General features: G+C 44.5%; 1 non-coding gene across 1 annotated transcript; it reads left to right on the top strand.

The window, feature by feature from the left end:
* The first annotated feature begins 14,140 nt into the window (after positions 1-14,140).
* On the top strand, positions 14,141-14,258 carry LOC141962243 (U6atac minor spliceosomal RNA). Its single transcript, XR_012633901.1, has one exon. It is a non-coding gene; the product is annotated as a U6atac minor spliceosomal RNA (small nuclear RNA).
* Positions 14,259-15,666: the final 1,408 nt, after the last annotated feature.

Here is a 15,666-nt window from a genome sequence, read left to right as displayed (position 1 = left end):
AGGGCTACTCACATGGCAGGACCTTGGTCTATGTTTGAACCAGGAGTAAGTTTTGCAAGGTGTTCGGACATGTCCCCTCCACTTTGGGGTATGAACTTTCATACAAGGGACTTAAAGACTTTCTGAAAATAAACCATCAAATTCTTCTTCCTTGCAATCCCACTGGCATCAAGACAGCCATAGTGGTATACAGGAGGTCAGAATTTGGGAGCTGCTAACGTAACTCTGTCTTTGGAGGTGTAAACTATAAGCCACAAATTCACTGGGGTTAAAACTTTCCTATTATCTTTAAACCAATTTTGTGATATGAGCTTTCAGCGTGGTTTCAGTGGGTCTTTGTAAGTCATTTGTGAACTCCAGTGGTTCAGGATCAGGCCTGTACAATACAACGTACCTTCTGGGTGCTCTTGAAATTATATTTACCAAACCTCACAGCTCATCTCTCCAGCAGGAAGCGGGTATATAGTCATCACTTCATTTGGTATGGCAGATTTCTAAGCAGACACAGAATGTCTGGTTAAGAGCTGTGCAAAGCATCAGGGAGGTAATTAAGTTGGAGCTCAAGAGTAATGAGGTGACAGAGATTGGGTCGAGCATCATTTCTTTCACGTCGATGTGTCCTACTTTCAGAAACACAGAAATGCAGTTGTGACAAATTTCCACCAGACGTTCCCAGTGAGGTTACAGGATATTTTTTTTCTATGTAAGTATTTAAGAGACAGAATGAAGAATATCACACCATATTAAAAAAAAAAAAAAAAACAAAAACCAAACAAAAAAAACAAACAAAAAACCAAACACAAAACAACAAAACAAGTCAATGGGAATTCTAGGTCAGCAGAACGTCACCAGGGAGGACAACATTGTCCTTTCTATCTGAGAACACCAGGGGATGTGTAATTAGAAAAGAAGCTACAAGGTCTTTGCTATCCTCCATTTGCAGTCTCCTCAAAAGGACAGAAACCCAAGCAGTGTATTTTCTCTTGATACCATGGGATGTTGCTGCCTCAGGAAGAAAAGGGTCACCTACCACCTCACCAGCACTGTTTCCTGCCTCTGCTGAGGCCGCCCAGCAAAGCGAGACCTGGCTGGACTTCTGAGATTTAAGGATCACAACACAAGCCGCAGTGCCTGTAAAACAATAGTTTCTTCACAGCTCAAGTGAGGATGTCTGATACAAGAACCACGTGGCACAACAAAGAGACAATTAAGTTAGCTGCCGGATGACTGAGGTGACAGTGGTTGGCTTAGACACTATTGCTCTCACTTCCATAAACCCTAATTTTGGAAAAACAGAGACAGTTTTGACCATTACCACCAGATATTTTCAGTATGACTCCCTTCTTGTAAGAGCTGCCAAGTGTACCTGCTTATTCAGGCTTTACTGGTATTTCTTGCTCTCCTCTAAGACTCCTCCAAATGTCCAGACACTTTCTAGGAATGGGGTGGTGTGGGGAGGCCACTCTGCACAGCCAGCAGCTGCCCTGGGATCTCTGGGTCAGCAGCTGGAGGAAGCAGTTTCCTGTTTTGCTGGTGCTCAATGCCACTTAACAATAGGGGGAAAGAAAAACCTACAGGATCTAAGCATAGCAAAACTGTTTTCTACATGAGCTGTCCACCTGCCTGCCCACACTGCCCAGGCTGCCCTCCACCTCGTGTGCCCACCCTGGCCTGTGGACAGCAGTGGGGGAGAGGAGGCAGAGGCACTCGAGGCTGGGGTAACGAGGGCTCAAAGGCAACTCTGCCCTATAAACGGACTGGACCCCTTGGCAGGGTGTCTGAAAACTATTACTAGTTTGGGTTTTTCCTCCTGTGAGAGACAAAATGAGATCCATGTGCAGCGCTTCTGGAGCATCAGTGTCAGCAAGAGTCACTCATGCCTTCTTACAACACCTAAAACATTTCATCTGTCCTAGTAGATGGTTTTCAGCACCATCCCGAGATAACCATTTCCAGCAGTGGTCAGTTCACTAGGGCAGGAGCAGCACTGGCAGAGATTCCTCACTCTGTTGTTCTGAAAAACGTCCTTCTCCTCTAATGGTTTGCTCAGTGCCAAATCCTTAATCCACTCTTATCAGCTCACAGAGTGCTTTTACTCTTCTACTGCCTACACACTCAGGCAGCACCCCTTGCTACCATGCTGGAGTTTGGCTCTCATGATAGTCCATGTCCAAATCATACCTCACTTACTGGCCTTGTATTTCAAAAACATCTTCTAAGATTAAGGGTTGCAGGAGGTAGCTCTGTAAAGCAGATTAAACTCAGCATTGTAGCTGTGACTGGAGTCACTCGGAAACATGAAACTCAGGTACCCAAACTGTAATCTGAGTTTGTTGCTATCCCTGTCCCTTTATTTCTGCCTCCCCCTCTCTGTTTCTGAATACATGTTGTCTTCAAAGGCACACAGAGCAGCAGACAGGAGCCCCAGGCAGATTGGAAGTCACAGGCTCTTTGTTAGTGCTCAGGCTATAGAAATCCCAGGTGAGTCATCCCTGCTTGCAGTAGCAGGTAACCCAGCCATTGCCAATCAAGCTCACGGAGCTTTAAATGCAAACTTGCCAAGGAAGTTCTCAGAAGCAATGCAGGTATTATAAATGCAATTCCTTTGTTACCGCCTGTAGCCTTAAAAACCTGTGACAACTGAGTCCTACAGCTTTTAAAGTTCAGGAGTGGCATTGCTTGAAGATATGGCATGCAAGTATTGCACTAGGTTTACAGAATAGCATGCTAGAAACCTCGATGTCAAAAGGCTTTCTTTTGTTAACCTTCCCCCCCCCCTCCCTTTTTTTTTTAAAAAAAAAAAAAAAAAAAAAAGGAAAATTCACCTAAGAATCCCACTTGTTGGTTTGGGTTTGGGTTTTTTTTCAGACAATTTGTGATTGGGTTATCATGCCAGTAAAATGCAGGAAAATTTCCAGGACTTAAAGTGCAAGCACACAGTGAAATCTTGCATAGAACTCAGTCAGTGAGACATGTAGGGCATCTGTCATGCTTAAACCTTACAATGACCCAGTGGTGTTTAATCGTCATCTGAATGCAGCAGAAGAGCTAGAACTCCATAGAACTCCACTGGAGGAAGAGTACTTTAGGTCTTCATGAAGAACATCACAAAAAAGATATGTTCAAGACCATAAAAACCCTCCCAAGAATCCTAGGATGAAAGTGGCTTCATTTACACTGAAGACTTACCTAATATAGTTTTGCAATCAGGGTATCATGTTCTCTCACCACTATCTTTTCTTTCTTTTTTTCCCAGACAAGACTGAAGTTAATGCAAGTTTCTCAGAAGGCATCTATCATCTGTCATTCATACATGTTTATATATCCGTGCCTACTGTGTGCAGTCTGGGAAAATCCCATAGTGTTCTTGAGGGAGGATAAAGACCACAGGGACGAGCAATGGCATGACACCAGCTACACATGGAGCAGCGGGTGTCTTGAATGCTGTGTTGCACTCAGTGCTGTTAGGACAAGTTAATTACCAGATGAGAGGAAGATAATCAACATAGGAAACATCATTATTCAGTGAGACATCAAATGCTATCATCTCAGGTGCCTGTTACTCTCGCTCGACCAGTTCAGTTGTTACAAGTGTATTAGTCATCTGACCACACTGAACATCAATCTTTCACTCCTCATTACACACTCAAATACACGCTGCAGTATAGGCTTGCTCTATCCTGTAATTACAATATATAGCTGTGCTATAAAATCTATTATGTCTAGAGGTCAGACTCAGAAACAAATTAATTAATTGCACTTTCTCCACCTCTAGACTAAGATAAGATTTTTTTTTGCTCCTTTTCGGTAAAAGGCTCTGCTTTTTCCATAACACAAATGGTTTGCCATAATAAGCAGCTTGTCAGCAAGAAACTCTTCATACAGAGGCAAGCAACAGGCATTTTATCATCACAGGGCACCTGATTGTCAGTATTATAAAGTTATCTTTTGGCAGAGAAGTCTTGGCAGCAAACAGCCTCTTCAATCTGGAAGAGATTAGCAGTTCTGCACCAGGCCAGTGCCGAAGTGACAAGTCAGCTTCTCAGTGCGTGCTGTGGCAGAGCACTGCACGGGGGACGCGCCCCTCTCCATGAGCCGAGTGCGTTTTCATTTGGCTTGGCGACAAGAGTAGCACTTCATGCCTTTCAAAGGCGTACAAATTGAAATCCTGGATTTAAATCAGATGACGTGATTTGTCGGATGGCAAAAGTCAGGGTGGCCTTTGGGCTCTTTGAACACAAGAGTCTGGAGAAAGCTGGCATTTCTGTGGCTCTAAATGAGGATTTCCCTGCTCCGTGGAGTACAGGACTCCAAAACTGGTTCCCCAAATTCTCACTGCTTGGGGATCAATAGCGTGCTCCTCCTAGGGACCAGGACTGCAGTGTGGCAGAAGAATTTATCCTGGGCCAAGTCTTGTGCCCATGGGTGCTCTGGTTAGACAGTGCGCATTCAGAGAGGCACCAGGGACAACCCTGCCCCAGCTGAGGAAGATGCTTGTTCTCCCAGGAATGATTTTGCCTTTTCTTTTACTGCTTTCCCACATAAGGGTTTTTTTGGGTGTGTTTCTTCCTTCAATTTTTCCCCTTTTGTTCCCCTCTCTCATCTCTCTCCTCCCCATCAGTCACTTCTCTGTCCCCAGGTGCCATTCTTTGCTACCCCCTGTGGTGTGGCTGTTGCCCGGGATGGTTTTTGCTAAGCAGGGCAGTGACTTCACTAACGTGGGCTTGTCTGCCCCTGGTACAAGCCATAGCACTAATGCCAGAGCTGGGGCAGCTGGGGCACAATTGAGCTTGGAAGGCACATCTTTTTGCTATTCAGGACAGGACAGTTCTTACATTGTAGCGAAGTGAGAAGAAACAGCTGTCTTTGAAGGGAGAGCAGTTGTGCTGCTTGTGGTGCAGTGGGTGACTGTAGGAGTTGGGCATGCCTATATAAAACAACGGTTCCCTTCCCAAAGCACTCACAGTTTAAGTGACTTTCATAAGCTAAGCATGCTCAAAATCTCTAGTGAAAGCTGCCATGCATTCAAAGAGCAAGTTGGGGAAGTCCCGCTCTCTGCGGAATGAAAGTCCCATCTCCCCGGGTGAGGAAGAAGACATGTATCACTTTCTCTCCTTTTCTCCACTGTTTAGCTGCCGGTCGTAAGCTACAAAACAAACCCAGGATTTCAGGGAACATTCAATCTGCAGCTTGTTCTCAGCTGATCCTGTTGCAGGGAGCAAGTTCCTGGCTGATTCACGAGTAGTAAAAATAAACACAGTCTGGGGAAGGCAGGGAGGAGGGAGGGAGACTGGTGGGTACGGAGGAAAAAGTAGGAGCTACAGCAGCTGGTGTTTTCTTTGCTGGTTCTTTTCAGAGGATTTAGGCAGGTTGGAGATGTAAGTGATTAATGGAGAATGATAACACCTCACCCCCCTCCTCCTCCTGGAAGGAACACAAGTCTTTATGCATATCGCTGGTCTCTCAGCTTTAACCTTTCCAAGATTTACACACTCCATCCACTCCGATGCAGTGCTGTGGGGCTGACAGCACATCTGGGTGTATTAACTGTACGCTCTGCGGTTTTTACAAATGCTTAGGGTTTGTTCTCAGTGTTTGGAAACACTGCACTCAAAGCCCTGAGACTTCCCCCATGGAGCTGACCAGACTGAAGACGATGAACTGCCACACAAACTTGAGACTGTTGGGGTTTTTTCCTAGCCTCTTCTGTGCTTGAAGTAAAGGGCACAGCTAGGTATTGCTGAACCCCAGTGAAACATGCCACCACGGTGGTTCCGAAAGCACATTTGGGAAGAATGTGCAAGTGGCAGAAATGCTTTTCTGTCACCCTCCATAGGTATGTCAGCTGCTTTGCCAAGTATGTCTAGGGATCCTGCTCTTAGCTGTGCTCAAAGGGTGATCATATCAAGTTCTCTGCTGCGTGGCTGAGAAGGCTGCTTTCTTCTTGCCTTTCTTGCACTGGAGAAAAGCGTCCAGCAGAAATATACAGGCAAAGGTGCATGCATAGCTTCTGCCATTGATGGAAAAGAGTTGCAACAGAAGTTTTGTGTTACAACTTAAGGAATGAGGTTCCCACCAGGACACCATAAGATGAAAGTTAAGGAGATTTTGTTGTCATTTCTCTTAAGCAGGGCTGATGGGGGCATTAAAGTAACAATAATTAATAATAGTAATATTAATAATAGTGTGCTAATGAAATCTACTGAAGAGGAGATGTCTCATCAATAGAGAGAATGAGTAGAATATTGGGAAAAATTCCGATGACTTCAGAAATTCACAGCGCTAAAGGTCATACACTCCTGCTGTAAAGACAGGGATGTAGCATTTGGAAGAAACAGTTGTGAAGAAAATCAAAATGTAGTAATCCATTACAGGGTAACTGAGCCACCAGCATGACACAGCCGTGGAAGAGGTAAATACAGTCACAGGATGTATTAGACAAGATGCTTTAGCTGATTAGAAAAGCATTACCACCATTTGTAAGGCAGTATCATGCAGAACAACATGCACTTGTCACCCATATTTACAGAGAAGATAGACCAGAACAAGGGATGATCAGAGAAATGAAGAGTCTGTCTCAGAAGACCATAAAAGAAACTGATTTATATGGCAACAAAACAAACAAGAAGAATGGATAAGCAGGGACAGGAGCTTTTAAACATGTCAGAGCAGAAAACAACAGGGAGAGAAAAGTAATTATTTAAACTAACTAAAGCATGACCTTAACACAAGAACAAGATGGTATAGAATAATGACTAGGGGAACAAGCTTATATAAAAAATTTCCATTAAATTTAACAAGGAGAAAATAGAGAGCAAGCTTAGGATGGAGCTTCACAAATTATTAACAATGTTTTATGATGTGGAAGGCCCAGTCAGACCCTTTCCATCTGAAGTCCTGGCATGGACTTTATAGATGCATATGCATGAAGAACAGCATGAGTATTTATTCATGGGTTGATTGAATTTTTAATGATCAGGACAAGACACTGTGAGGTACTGGCAATTGTCCCTGGTTGAAATCCAGACCAGGCTGAGTGTGGCTGAAGGAGAATTGGTGCTTTATCACCGAACTGCTGGTTGGTAGTTTCTTGGGAAAATGAGCTGCTGTGCAACTCCTAACGGCCGGGTTTCTTTGTCAGGAAATCACTGCCGCCAGAAGTGGTGATGATGGTTGTGGTAAATTTTGCAGGCAACCATTCTAGAAATGCCAAAGGTTGCCTGAACAGGGAGAGCGAACTACTGTTGGGTGAGGCATAGTGCAGGGTGGTGGGTGGCAATCAGGCGGGCATCAACTGATGTGACCTGCCCTGAACACAGAGGACCCAGGTCCCTACATCTGCCAGCACAGCACTTGTTGATCTGACTTCCCCGCTGAAAACAGACCAAGACCAGACTGAATGGCAGTGCCTTCTTACTGCCCCCCGGCTGGTGGTGTCTGCCATGATCTGCCTGTGGGACATACACATTTACACACCCTTCCCCTTGCAGGGCCCTGATCTGTGGCAGCATGGACTATGTGCTTGCAAGGCAGCCATGTGGTGCTGGGCCTGGGTGCCCCTCTCTTGTGTCATCCCAGAGCACACCACGTACGCTTCTCGTGGTGTGGGCTGGGGCAGGAGGAGAGGAGGCCTGGTAAAGGCTGAGCTAGTCACAAACACACTGAAGTTTCCTTCAGTTTTAAGATCTAAGACTGAGTTTTGCCAAGACAAGCGCTGGCACGTCCCACAGCAAAAGGGAGGGGAAACACAAGGGAGATGGGGGAGTAGGGTGGAGAGGGAGACCAAGAGACACAACTGATTATCTTTTTTTCTACTATGCTGGTCCTGTGAGATAGGGGGAATTTATAATTCATGTGCTTACTCCAGGTTTTTCTAGGGCTGCCTTTAGCTGTATATCATATTTCCAGGGGTCAAATGTTTATGCATTTTGTCTACAAGAGTTAAAATGTGTATTTTTAATAGGGAGTGACTGATCATATGAGTGAGCCAAAGTGCAATACATTAAAACAAAGGCAAGATGTTCACTTCTACTCTGAGGTTAACTAAATGGTGTAGGTTTTGTGCCCCATCTTGACCAGAACTGGTTTATCAGTCAGACCACAACACCTTGACTGCATTGCATTCTTGTTTCCGAACAAAACAAAACCACCTTGAACACCTGATGAGACTTGTTTATTAGGTTTATACCAGTTTTGAGAATTCTTACATCTTTTGATAGGTAAATGCTTTCCCTGACTCAGTCTGCCCACATCACTTGTTTAACCCACAAGACGCTGCAGTTGCACACAGCACACCATGTATCCACACAACATATGTGTAAATGATGCTGTGGCCATACTGGTGCCAGGAAAGGCACTCTGCAGAGAAGGTCTTGAACACAACTGAACTTACAGGCTATGTACAAAAAGTGATGTAGCTTTTCTAAATAAGTTTTAAAGGAGTAATGTAGTCAGATCTTTAATGTTGAGAGGAAGAGGAGAAATTAGAAGACGACTACTGCTTAGAGAGCTCTTTACTTACTTTTAGAAAATGAGAAATCCTGAGCACCGTTTGGATGCACACCACTATGAGATTATCACTACAGGCCACTGAACACAGGGTATTATCCAAACAGGTTTTTATCTAGTTCCTTTTCAGAAGTCATCCCACTATTCCTACATAGGGTGAAGGAAGGATTGCTACTTCAAAACACAGACATTGCTTATGACTCATCTTTATTGAGCAAGTTTTAGGCAACAAGGTGGGATTTCTTCTGCTAAAGCCAGAAGTCCTATTAACAGCCTACGGGGAAAATGAATAAACATTTCTCACAGAGTAAACTAACTGCTTCTTGCTGGTCCTGCTTTAGTTGCCACCTCTGAGGTATACAAAGACAATTTCGTTATTGTTTATTAACAGCCTGTCTCAGAGTTGATGGGGAGATGCTTCCCATGGGGTGATGAGCCCTGCTGCCCTTCAGGCTGCTCAGTCATCCTGCATGGATCAAGCACGTAGCAGACCTAAGAAGCCTTATAGCATTGCCCATGCCAGCTCAGCTCTGTCTCCTCCCGACCCCTGAGCTGCCACGTGCTAGGCGCTTGTTTTCCACACTCAGCCAGATTAAGCTCTCTCCACTCAAAACTGCAGTACGTGGGGTCCTTTTGGAGCTGCCCTTAAAATAGACTCACATGGTCTATCCCAGCTTGGCCTCAAGTATCCTTTTGGGTAACCTACTACATGCTACACAAACACGAGAACTTGCCAAGTTACCAGTTCAGCAAAGAGCAGGCTGAGGTGTGGGCTGTTAGATATGGAGGGTTTGCAAGAGCTGACAACATGCTTGGCACTGCACAAGGCACTAAGGAAGACAAAGCCCAACTTCAGTGTGAAACCGTACCCGACTCCCATGTGTGTTTGTATAAGGCAGACAGCTCTTGAGGACAGTGTCATGCTTTCATGTGTGTTTATACAGTGCCTAGCACAACAGAGTCCTAATCCAAACCGGAGCTCTTAAGTATCACAGTAATGCAAATTAAATAACACTAATAATACGCTTTCTCTCTGTGCTCACCATGTCAGGCACGAGTGAAGGACCAGGGCTTGACACCAAGCTGAGATGCATCTTGAAGCTAACCTCAGTTAGCGAGTTACTGCACATCAGCTGAGCTGCTCTGCCTGACCTGCAATCACATCTCCTCCTGAGAGGTGAAATATGTTAGTTTATACCCAAGAGAAAAGTTAATGTCATTTATCTTGTGTTTGCCCCAGCTAAAAGCACGTGTTTGTACAGTTACCAGGGTTCAGCTAACACTGGTATTTTAGCAAGCCACAGCAACTTGGCTGTGTCAGAGTCTATAGGGCCTTTTTTTAGAAAACAGATAAAATGGAGTTGGTAGAGAAAGGCTTTCTGCAGACATTTGCTGAAATTGTTTTCCCTAGTACTTTATAAAATAGTCGGTGTGAGTTGCTGTCAAAAAACTTAATGAAAATTTTAGAACTTCTAGCAAAATATTTCTGACTCCAAAAGAAAATATGTTTCGGTCATTTCCATCCATTCTTTAATCCAACATTATTAGTTGGCCCATTTCCCACCAGCAGAGTGCTGTACAGCAGGTAATCCTACAGTACAGATGTAAAGCTTGTAACAGAGTTCACCTCCTGCCATGAAACTGCGTTATGGGGAATGAAAGCTAAGGATCTGAACATGAGCATGCATTTCACCTCTTCTAGTTACAGGAGGCAGTGAAGTATTATTAAAATAATTGAACACACACATCTACATCATTAATCAATAACAAAATTTTACTAGAAATTTGACAAACAATATCTGACCACTCACTGAAGTTGGTTGACAGTAGAAAACCACCTTCACAAATAATATCAGTCAGAAAAAAATGATTAGCTACATTATCCCCAAGTAATATAGAAAAGAATACATATAAAACAAACGTGCAGCATTCAGATAATTACATCCAACAGATGTCTTCAGTTAGCTGTTCATATAAGGGGGATATCATTTGAGAAGAAGAGACTCCAGATGCTTTACAAGATCAGCAATCAGCATTGTGCCCTTCAGCACTGCAAAGTTTTAAATAGAGAGCTTTAAGAAGGAAAGAAACACTAATTTTGCTTATCAGTAACAGCTTTTTTGAAGGTAAATGTTGAGAAAGGTAAGCGATACTATGGTAAGATTAAAAGTGTGTCTTTTGGTAGGACATTTGTTGATAAGTTCTGTAGGTAAATGCACTGGGCTAATGGTCTCTTTCGTATTGTAACAGTATCCTCAGCGGGATTTGCTGCCTCGGCTGCTCTCGGTCCCCTCCCCCCATGCTGGGAAATGAGAAATGCAGTGTTTTTAATGACTGGAGCAGGAGGGATCTTGTTATTGTGGCTGCATCACCCCTTCAGGACACAGTTCAGTAGAAGTTTGTCATGTGGCTGAGCAAAAAGGATGAATGCAGGTTTTATGAAGTTCATTCCCCAAATACAAAGGAACAGGGGGGAAAAACACACCACATTCATGGCTACAGGCTGCGAGCATACACAGTTCACAGCCTGAACTCTACATTGATCACTGTCAAGCTCCTGGGCTGCAATGCACCTGCGAGCTCTCACTCCCTCCCCAAGCAGCAAGCCTTTACCTGCACTCCCACCTCTATTCACAGCATCTCCTGCTTTCTCACCCCTCTTCTTTTCTAGCTGGGGGCAGTCAGTGCTTTACCACCCCTCTGATACCCAGCTCGGATCTGGCCAGAACTAAATCACCCCTCTGCTTCAAGGCAAGTGAATATACCCCAATTAATACCCCATGCCATAGTTTCCTCAGAGCCCTGCTGCCCCTTGCCTCCTTACCTTGGGTATTGCTTCATTTCCTGTTTGCTTCCAGCAGCCCCCGCCTTTGCTTTAACTCTGTGCCATTATGCAGGCTAATATCAAACAGGTGGAAGAGGTAAACATTAAGAAAAACCCAACAACCCAACATATCCTTCCTCTCCTCAATGGGCACGATGATATTGCCAGGAAATGGGTAACAGCTGCAGGTGCTAGAAATGAACTACATGTATAGGAACGTCTGGAGTTTGTGTGTTGAAAACACATAGCAGATAATATTTACTGTGAATAGGTTATTTTAAACTGGTGAGCACTAACACAAAGTCTCCTTGAGAAAACACCCCGTTCACACTCCTGCTGTAACAGCAGCCGTCTTGCACTGACTGAGCCCCCCAAAATGAGGGTCTGGCTCCCCAGCGATGGCACAGCGCAGCAGGAGGGAAGCGGCCAGCACAAAGCACAAACCTCAGCACACATCATCACAGGGCTGAAACCTGGAAGGGGAACTGCCACACCACCGCCTCCCCGGCTGCCACCTTATCCTGCTCTCTCTCCAGTGTATTTATCTCTGTGGGACTTTGGGGCCTGGCTGCAGGAAGGAGGTGGCAGTGCTGGGGACAAACAAATGCCCTCCTGCTGTGGTAGCTCCATACTCTGCATGTACCTGCATGTACATCTGCATGTACCTACATCTGCATGCACCAGTCTGACCCGACCGTTTGAAGTTCGTCAGTGCATAAAATGCTGGGATTTATAGGTTAGGTGCTTGGCTTAACAATTTTGCTACACGAGCTGGATCATTTAGTTTGTTTACATGTGACAATAACTGAAGGCACTGTCCTCCCGAGGAGGAAGACAAGCAGGCATGGCAATCTCAGGAGTTGCTCCCTTGGCTTTACTTGTTCACTCAAATCTGGGAAACCATATCCCTGAGCCCATTTTACTGGCTTTCTTTTGGAAATCAGTAGCATTGTCAGCTGTCAATAACTCACTCCATTTACTGCTCTCAGCTGCTCAGGACACAGCAGAGCCTAAGCCGGGTAAGGTTACTGCACGATAACAGCAATTTTTAAGTCAAAGGGTATAATGAGGCTCAGCCTAGATGGTGACAAGCCTTGGATTTCCTATAGAAATGGGTGATTGTGTCTGTGTCTGTTTGTGCCTGCTGTGTTGAGGACTCTCCCCCTCTGCAGACCTGGCTCCCCAGCCCCAGCCCAGCGGTGGTGGAGCTGAGCGCTGTGGGCACTTGATGCTGATTAAATTCTGCTGACTGAGGAAGATGTCAAATTCTACCCAAAGCAGAGAGCCGCCAAGGAAAAGCTGCTTTTCTTTGCTTTTGACAGCTGGAGCCATGAATTTAAGCAGAGGTCTCACCTTCAGGCAAGTCAACAGCTGGGCAGGGAGCAGTCTTTCTTAAAGAGAGAGTGTGCTCTATTTTCTGGAGTACAGTGTTGCCAGGAGGTGAACGAGTTTAAGTGCAGCAGAACATTTATGTAAAAACCCAGGTGCAGCTGAGTTTTTTGTTATTGTCTTTTTTTTTTTTTTTTCTTTTACTAGAGAAGGACCAAATAACAAACAAGAAAGAGGAAATGAAAACACAGTCCTAATTCCCACCCTGGGTGTTTCACGTCTTCCATTTCCCCTGCCAGTATGTACAAGGAGGAGATGCAGCCTGCGTCAGTACGGGAAGTTCCCGAAATCTTCCCTAAGAAGACCATGCACTGCATCACATCTACTTTTGTATTTGTGTACCAGCCATGCTTCAGGAATCAGTGGCTCTGTTGACCAGTAATGGGGTCTGTGAGCCCCTTCCTTCCCTGGTTTTAAACCTGTCTGTGCACAAGAGCCATCCAAAGCTCTTACTGCTGAGGAACTGCTGACTTGCCTTTGTGATGTGACACCTGCAGGCTCAGTTTGGTGGGCAGTGGATGGGAATTCTCATAACAAAATATCATTGCCACAACTAAATGCCCATCACTGCAGTTATTACTGGCAGTATCACCTAAAAAAACAGTGAATAGCACAAAAATATAAGCAGGCTTTGCTCCCACATGATACTTGCTGGGTCCAAAAGAGATACATGGTCACTGCAGGGCCAGGCTTTGCGATAACGAATTTTCAGCCCCATGGAGCAGAAGTCAGGACCCTGAGGAGGTTCACATCTCCTAGGAGGCAGGGACAGACGCAGCTCTGATCTAAGTGCAGAGGGAAATATGTAGTGCACAGTTGCATGGCCACTGTCACATCACATAATTCACGTGTGTGGTATCTCAGCAGGTGCAACTGGCCAGAAGTGTGAAATGCAGCGAAGCCCTGCTATTACCCTTTCCCACCCCTCCACCCCACATAAAGCCACAGCTGCTTAGAGTACTCCAGCCACTAGACAAGAGATTTGGGGATACTCCCAAGCTCTCCTGTTGTAAAGACAACTTTAGGAAAGAATTAGAAATTAATGAGACCAGAGGAAAGTACATAAGCATTTAGTTTGCACTCAGGTGGTAAGGGACATCCTGGGCTCAGGATGCTGATGTTTAGATACTTCATGTAACAGCTGCTTGGCACAAAATGCAGAAGCAATCCTGAGGGAGGTGAGGAAGCCGAGGCTCTGGCTAGCAAATGCCCTAGCCAGTAGGCATCATAGCCATAACCACTCTTCCTCTCTCTGACATAGTGAGTCCATTTTTCTTTCCCTTCCCTCCTGGAAGACCTACAAGACGAGAAATGTCCCACCCGAGCCTCTCCTCTGGTCTTTATAACACTTTCTAGGGAGGTGGGAAATAAGAATTTCAGGCCCTTCAGAAGGGAATTATGTCCATCTCCCCAGTACCTTGGAAATATGAAATGACATCAGGGCAGCACTCCCCTTGGTTAGGATGGAAGAAGTCCTAATGGACTTAATCATGTTTGAGACTGTCCCTTACTTTGTGGCATCCTGGGAAGACTGTCACAACTGCCAAGCTCTTGTGTGAAAACACAGAATCATCATCATTGTCACTGTTGCTTTGAGGGAAAAAAAAAAAAAAAAGCAGCAGGCATCATCATCCAGCCCAGCAGAGAAAAGGAAAGAATAACAGAGAGAAGAAATGTTTTGTGTCTGGATCTCCATTGACCTTCGATGTGGGGTAGAAGTTGCACTTCCCTGACCTACAAACACTGAAGTGCTAGTAAGCATGTGTAGATATAGAACTTTAAGAGTGCTTAAATAGGATTTTTTGATGTTTAGAGTTGAAGCACCTATTGAAAGTAGGTGTTTGCAGAGTTAAGCAGTAGCTGACGTTATCAGTTAAAATTTAGGCTATAGGAACCAAAACTCCATCGAGGCCCCAACCTTAATACAGGCAGGCCCTCTCTGCATTTAGCCTGATCCGTTCAAGCAGTTTTTCCTAAAATTTTTTATCTTTACTTTAGCTCCACCAGTGGTAGGAAAAGTGGAAGCTCTTGAAGGTAAGCAATTATGAATGTGTTGTCTTATTTCTCAAACAGACAAGAAGGCAGTAATAAAAAAAGTTTTCACAACTATTTTGTTATCATCACATAGGGGGAAGATAAAATTCCACTTCTGCCATCATTCCAACTGCCACCCTAAACCTTTGCTGAAACTTGTGCCAAATCTAAGCTTTCAAAGGTTTGAAAGTGCAAAGGCATTTGGAAAACCTGCAGAAGCTATATTTCAAATAGAATCAAAAGACAGAGGCTACTTTCTGCTCTGCTTGAAAGCAAGAAGGCACGGAAATCTGGTGCCAGACTTCTTTCCTACTAGATTTTCTGCCTAATTTTACAGCCTCCTACTGTTCAGGTGGGGCTCTGTAAGAGCGGAAACTTGGATGGCTAAGTATTTTTCTGAATCCCATTTTTAAATGCTTAAGGAGCATCCACCATCCCTTTCTCAAATAAGAAAGGTCCTGGTTACAGTTGAAACCAGCCAAAGACATGAAATGAAAAAGCACAGTTTGTTGTGAGCTTTGCAGCTAGAACTGACAGTTTTGTGATTTTAGAAGAGAAACTTAACCATCAGCACATCGTGACATTTTTGGTGTGATGCATGATGATGTGTGGGTGGGTTGCAATGCCACATGTTGTTATTTCTGTGCATTATCATCATCAGGGTTTACTGAAGCGTTGCTATGTTTCAGCAGAACATCATTATCTCCTGCAGCAGCTTCAGCTCAGCCAATCCCACTAGGCTCACAGCTATTAAGGGTATTAAAAAAATCTACTTTGCCTAGATTTGCATCTTAATATACTATCAAACCAGGTAAGTGGAAGCAATTTCATAGAAAATGATTTTAAAATGTAGTTTATGTATATATTCATACCGGAGGCCTGATTCTCACTTCAGTCTTTTCAGAGAAGGG

This window comes from Athene noctua, chromosome 6, assembly GCF_965140245.1.
Source record: "Athene noctua chromosome 6, bAthNoc1.hap1.1, whole genome shotgun sequence".
Lineage (NCBI taxonomy): Eukaryota > Metazoa > Chordata > Aves > Strigiformes > Strigidae > Athene > Athene noctua.
The sequence above is the reverse complement of the archived record's forward strand: the minus strand, read 5'-3'. Positions and strand labels throughout refer to the sequence as shown.